Genomic DNA, 6,000 nt, shown 5'->3' on the forward strand with positions numbered 1-6,000 from the left:
TCGTGAATAACAGGTTGTATATATTCTAACATGCTGGAAGATGCACAAAAGCTTGAATGGCCTACTATTCTACCCAACATCAATCTATTATCTATCTATCTATCTATCTATCTATCTATCTATCTATCTATCTATCTATCTATCCAACTACTATCTTTATTGTTTAGTATGGATCCTATTTTTTAAAATAGAACACACTACTAAGGCAAGCAAATTAGAAAGAGAGAGAAACATCAAGATTGTTCGATGCTGAGCAGAAAATTAAGGTCTACTCAAGACTTAACTCCACCTCTCTGAAAATCTATTAGTCAGTATATCCAATGATCTTGGAATGTTTTGCGCATACACATCTTAGCTTTTATTTCATAAGGCAAAAAGCAATATGCTAAGTGCAGTAACCCAGCAACCAATCAGGAATATGCGCAGACTAATCTAAACCAATTAAAGATAAAAACCTGATTGGTTACCATGGGTTACTGTACACCATTGGTCTTTACATCGCCTCGTTAATAAGGACCATAGCCAAATATAGTTTAGAACTGGCTAAAAAAAACATACATTAAATATACCTTTTATGATCAAGCACTGTATTAGAAATATCATCATTGTCAACCATCACTTGACGTAAAGGTGATATTCCATCCACAGTATGTGAACATTTGATATTACTGTTGTTACCTGAATTTCTCTAATGTATTTTCTTATCTACTACAGAAGGTAGAATATTGCAAGCGTGATTATTTTGCTAATTAACACACAATTCCCGTACACACACCTTTCATCTTTCCTTAATGGAACCATTTTAGATGTGTAAACAGAAATGGAAAATCCAATGGATGAAAAAATATTACGTGAACAAGGGTGGCCATTTTAAAGAAAAAGTAAACAAACACTTTCCACCATTTCTATACACTAAACCACTAAACACAGACACACACAAACATGCATTTGTATATTGTATATATAGATAGATAGATAGATAGATAGATAGATAGATAGATAGATAGATAGAAAAGTATGAATCAAATAGAAGGCCTATGTATGATGTGTAGTATCCTGTATACTATGGTTTTAGAAAAGCAAATTAGAGCTGCAGTTTCCTTAAAATCATGTGATTTGATGAACCGTTGTAAGAAACTTAGCATTTTGCTACAAAAGCAGTTCATCTTAACTTCAAGTGTTAATTGTAGGCAGAATGAAAAAGAATATGGTGACATGCACCAGTTAAAAACATTCCCATGTATACACGTGGATGTTTCAAGGAAACTACAGTCAATTTACTACCATGCATATGCTTCCCATAGGATAGATACTCCTCTACTATACTTGCAATATAGATGACGAATATAGATGACTGGATAAACAAGAATTCTATTGTACTTGTAATAATATAGCTGGTAAACATATCTGTGTCTCTAAGTACCTATACTGCAGTTGAATATGTCAATTAAAGTAACTTACTCTCTTAATGCTATAAGCCTGAACTGCATGCAGTTAGAACCAGAAATTATAAAAAAGGAAAGATATGAAGAAAAACGTTTTTTTTTTTTTGCAAATTATGTCCACCTCTGTGATCATAAAAAACCACAATACACTGTCTACATAGGCATGTCTTGTGAATATACCAACTATATTGGTTACTACATTGTAGTATGAATACAGAAACAAATTAGTGTTCCTTAAATGTGTAAGTCAGCAATAAGACATACAGGAGCTACAAAAACCACACCTGCACATCATCCAAGAACATCTGAACTCAGAATCAAGCCTTACCGTATGTGGATCAGGAAATGTCTCTGTGCTCTTAACCTAGGAGAGAGCAGACCAAATTTAAAGCTTTTTTAAATAAATTTGCATGGACCACTATATGAAGATCTATCATTTATAAAATAAATAAATAAAAAACACACCAACACATATATAAGCCTTAAATTGATTAGAAAAATGTGCTGCATTAATGTGTGAATGTAGCAGTGATGTTATTTTTGAGCTTCAAACATATACAATTGTTTTTTTAAGCAGTGATGTGGATTGTTCCGTTACCCCAACACCGCATGCACTATTCAGGCCCTATAAATTGTCACATACTTTTCGTCCCTCTGTAGTATAACAGCTGAAACATGCTACACTATCTATCTAGATATCTATATAGCTAACAATTTTCTAATGCCTTATCTCTCTAGTTACGTAGGTATGTATTAATAAGAAGAAGGGTAAGGTGTGTGTGATTATATATATAAAAATTACTTACTATATGTTATTATGCTAAATAAAATAGTTACGTAGGTATGTATTAATAAGAAGAAGGGTAAGGTGTGTGTGATTATATATATAAAAATTACTTACTATATGTTATTATGCTAAATAAAATATTAAAGCAGAAGTAGCTTCTACTAATATGGCTTTTGAATGTAATTCCTTAAGTCCTTTTGCTCAGGCACATTTCCTAACTTCTTATATTTCAGAACATGATGTATAGATAAGTGCTTTTAAATAGAAATAAATGTTAAAGAGCAAAAACTCTTTTATAATATAATAAATGTTAAATAAAATATAATAATTGCAAATAAGAGCTGTACTTACTGCAGACACCCAACTAAACAAATCCAGAGATTAGAAATTAGTGTGATTGTTAGGCTTTAAAAAGTTAAGTTTTAAAAAACACATCCTTTGTTTTCCCTGTTTTAAGCAAGGCCTGATTAATTAATTTCACACTGTAGCTCTTCGGTTTTTTTCCCACAGACAAAAAAAAAATCAGCCCAAATAGAGAAGGGGATTCAAAATCAAGTTCAGTTTGTCCAATTAGCATGACAATGATGTCTGAGGGGTGAGAGGTCTCTTGAGGCAGAGGGTCTGCAATGAATAGGCTGGACTCTACGGCACTCAGGGCATTTTCCCAGGCTTCACAACAATCCCACAACTGTTTGTCTTGCATGGTAAATGTTTTAATATGAAGTTTGTCTTCTAATAACAGGAATAATGGATCATTAGTGTAGAGGCAAGACCCCCAAAAAAAGCAGTGGGTGGAAACATATAGTCTGTACAAGGCCACAAGATAGAAACAATTATAGTGTGTATATATATATATATATATATATATATATATTCATATATATTGCATTAGTCCTGATTTACTAAAGGAATAATTTTGATATTTCAGTTGAACAGAAGCTAAGGTGAAAATTACACTTAGCTCCAAAAACAAGTTAGATAGTAAGATAAGTAAAAAAAAATAAAAAAGATATATATTCTTACACTTACTTGCAAACACAAGCTTCAAGGCACCATCATTTCATGTTGTGGATAAGGACCATTAAAAAATATCAACAGAAAACTATTTCTTGGAAGATGATAGAAGTCCAAGCACATGCTTGTCTGTGTGTTCCAGGCTTAGACATATCCTTTGTATAGGCTAGAGATGAGTGAGCTGGTACCCAGTCTGGTACATGGGGAGAATCTCTAGTGGGGGGAGGGAGACAGGCCCCTCTGTTAACTTAGTTGTAATAATTTGATGTCTTGCACTTATTTTCTCACGGCTCACACAAGAGATGTCTGGGATTCAATCGTGCTGGTCAGATTCAGTCCAAGCTGTTGCAGACGTGTGTAGAAATCCTAAGAGAGGTTCCCATTCATTGTCCAGAGTGCATTGATATCTATTGTGTAGGCTCTGCATGATCTATTTTGCTTTTTATTCACGCCTTTTAGTTACCCCCCACTCAACAGCATAAGAATAACTTATGAGATCCCATTTAACTCCAGGAGACAGAACGAGAGCGCGATAACAATATTCCAGTAGCAGCCACCAACATATAAGAACATCCATTAAACTTGGAGATAGTGTGGACTTCAGCAGCACAAACCAGGAGCCGTAGATACAAGTTCTTCTTTTATTTTACCACTCATCTTCTGTTATGGAGTGGCTTATAAAAAAAGAAGATGCTCTGAGAACAAACAACTGATCGTACAAATTCCACTCTGACGTTATTTCAAGCTGGATGAAGGAGAAAACAGCAGAACAGAAGGAGTGATTGTGGTATTGGCAAGAATGACCTGCATCCCTCAGGAATTAGATGAGATCTTAGCAGAGGATGCTTTGACCCTCCTCGAGGTCTACCACCAGGGTCAGATAGTCCTGCTCCATGGCTCCTGTTCAGAGAAGACAGTTGTAAGATAAAAGTCCAGAGGAGAAGACCAAGGTGCCAAGAAAGCAAGTGTTGTGAGATGTTGGGAATAAAGTGAGTTGTTGCCAATGCAGTCAGATGTCATGTTACAAAGGCGAGATGCAAGATGTGTACAAAGGTGCTATGAATGCAGAGAAGCAGAGCAGTAAGGTGCTGTGGGGTACTGGAATTCTTGTGACATGCTGGGATTGCACAGTGCAGTGTGTGCGGTGGGGGTGGGGCAGTGAGATGCTGAGATTGCAGTGAGGATATAGGTGAGGTGTTGGAAGAGTACTGACAGGTCAAAAATGAAGTGATGACTTGAGAGTGCTTTAAGCTGTTGATAGTGAAATGCTGACAGTGCATGGCCATGACAAAACAGAAAGTGATGTAAATATTGTGAGAGGGAATCCGGTACTGCATAGGGATGAGGAAATACAAGAGCTCTGTCAACATCATTGTTTGGGGTACTAAGAATGGTCTGGGAGAGCTGTCAGACGTAGACTGAGCAGAGATGAATGAGTTAGCTCATTTGCATGCCATGAGTTCTGTGCTGGCAGTATAGCAGAGGCACAGCATTACATGTGCAGCGAGGAGCATACAGGTCCTAATCTTTTTCTAGGGCATCTTGTGCTAGAATAATCGGGAGATGGAAGTGCTGTTGGCAGCGTGGTGAATGCAGTGAGCTGCGTGTTGGTGTGTGCTGTACAGTGACAGCTGTGTGTACAATGCAGTCAGAGAGATGTTGACATAGATACGATGGAGTATGTAGATGCAGAGAGAAGATGCTATGTACGAGAGGTGCTCGATGAATGTACGATGCGGTGAAAAGGATGCTGGCGTTGAATGAGATGCCGTCTAAGCAGTGAGCTTCTGCACGATGCTGCCAGTTCAATAGGATGCTGGAGGACACGAGCAGTGGACTGACATCTCATCCACACAGGAGATCTACAAGCTGAGCCCTATTAACCCTCTCCCACCCACACGCATCATCCCCCCAAGCCCTGGAAGGGCAGGCTTCTTGGCTCCCTGCCCCTTAGCCAGTCTCCCTTACGAACTCCCAAAGCCAGCTCTCCATACCTCCCTGGGATAATCTGCACATCCATTTTGGAAAGTTTCTTCTACTTGCCTACACGCAGTGCTGCGTCCTGACGTCAAACCCCAGGATAGGTCAGCTGGATACACATTTTAATGCATTTTACTTCTCACAGGGAGGTGGCATTCTCATTAACCTGTCCACTGTGTGTATTTAAGTGGAAAGAGGATACAATGGGATTTATAGAGATATATTCCAAGTCGCGGTACACTTGTGTTGTGCTGAACATGTTACACACCCCCCCTGGGTTTTTTTTTGTTTTTGTTTTTGCTTTGTGTAGCTTTTGGACATTTATTTAAGTCCACTTGCTACATAGTGGCAATAATCTTAAAAAACAAATGTAAAAAAAATAAAAAAAAATTATATATATATATATATATATATATATATACACACACACACATATATATATATATATATATATATATATATATATATAACATATATATATATATATATATATATAGTATATGTGTGTTTATGAAAGTATACACAGATGTACATATATCTAGATAGGTTGATTCATGGATGTGTGTGCAAAAATGTGTGTGCCTTATAAATGTGTTTACATTTATGTGTGCGTGTGTGTGTATAGACATACATGAGTACACAACATCCTTATCCCTCTCTCTCTCTCTCTCTGTCTCTCTCATAATATATACATACACACACACATGTGCATATACACATGAACTTCCATATTAATTTCTATAGTTATTTAGCATTTACATGTAATACATACAC

General features: G+C 36.6%; 1 long non-coding RNA gene across 2 annotated transcripts in view; it reads right to left on the bottom strand.

Moving 5' to 3' along the window:
* Positions 1-5,279, bottom strand: part of LOC149467940 (uncharacterized) — a 107,777-nt gene extending 102,498 nt beyond the window's left edge. Inside the window, exons 1-3 of one of the 2 annotated variants that reach the window (XR_016311805.1) lie at positions 5,241-5,279; positions 3,262-4,146; positions 1,774-1,809 (exon numbers count right to left, since the gene is read on the bottom strand). This is a non-coding gene — a long non-coding RNA (uncharacterized LOC149467940). Of the gene's footprint in view, positions 1-1,773; positions 1,810-3,261; positions 5,124-5,240 lie in introns of those variants that run through there. The other variant, XR_016311804.1, reaches the window with a different exon arrangement.
* Between the last annotated feature and the right edge of the window lie 721 nt (positions 5,280-6,000).

The sequence above is a fragment of the Staurois parvus genome, unplaced genomic scaffold (genome assembly GCF_062004578.1).
Source record: "Staurois parvus isolate SC_StPar_1 unplaced genomic scaffold, SC_StPar_1.0 ptg000096l, whole genome shotgun sequence".
Taxonomy (NCBI): domain Eukaryota; kingdom Metazoa; phylum Chordata; class Amphibia; order Anura; family Ranidae; genus Staurois; species Staurois parvus.